Below are 935 nucleotides of genomic sequence, written 5' to 3'. Positions count from 1 at the left end.
TTTAATAATTGGAGGAATAAGGGAATGAATAGGGAACGAACGAACGAATTGCTTCTTGTGAGCCTGTATCCTTTTAATGAATGTATTATCATTGCTTTATATTGGACATGTTTTCTGGATTATTTGTTATTACATGATTAATGTCCCTGATTAATTACTTGTTTTTGTGTATAGAATCTCACTGAACTTTTAACTCACCCTTTTAGTTTTGTTTTCCTTAGCAGGGAAAGGTGAGCAAGGACGAGAGCCCATATAAACTAGCTTGGTCTAGCTCTTGTTTTTTTTTTTTTTTTTTTTTTTGTAATGGTTCTCGTCCTAGTGCTTGGCACGGGCTGGTTGCTTGGTGAATTGAGAACCTTTGTATATTCGATGTTTATACTCTCTTTTGGGATGGCAATGTATATAAGTTCCGCTTTAAGTTTTGGATCGTTGCCTAGTTATTCTTGTGGTTTTTTTTTCGATTTTAATTGAGAACTGAAGTGATCGACTAAGTCCCAGCGAGAGATGGGCAGGCGATCCGCCGAACCCTGGGGTACGCCCTAGGGGGAGGTGGGGCCGTCACAAGTACTACAAGAGTTTTCATGATATTTACTCAAATTTAAACAAAAAAAAAAAGCTCCACAATAATCCAAACTTAAATCAGATAAATTGAGCCAAATAAATTGATGTGCTATCCTTATCTCTCCTTGACAAATTTGTGTACATGACTTGTTCAAACTCAATACACCAATAGGCTTAAGGCAGCGCAGAATAATTCCAGATTCTCTCAAAATACCCAAAATAATCAAAACGAACCTGCTAACTTTGCGTAGGGGTATACACGCCAAGGTAGATTTGGATTATCCATCAGTCCACTCCTTTCTCAAGGCCTAAGCTAACACTTGATAAGGTTGAGGTCTCAATATTTAGATTAGCTAGCCTGTTTGGATTGTGGG

This window comes from Coffea arabica, chromosome 7c (assembly GCF_036785885.1).
Source record: "Coffea arabica cultivar ET-39 chromosome 7c, Coffea Arabica ET-39 HiFi, whole genome shotgun sequence".
Classification (NCBI taxonomy): Eukaryota; Viridiplantae; Streptophyta; class Magnoliopsida; order Gentianales; family Rubiaceae; genus Coffea; species Coffea arabica.
This window is presented reverse-complemented; position numbering follows the sequence as displayed.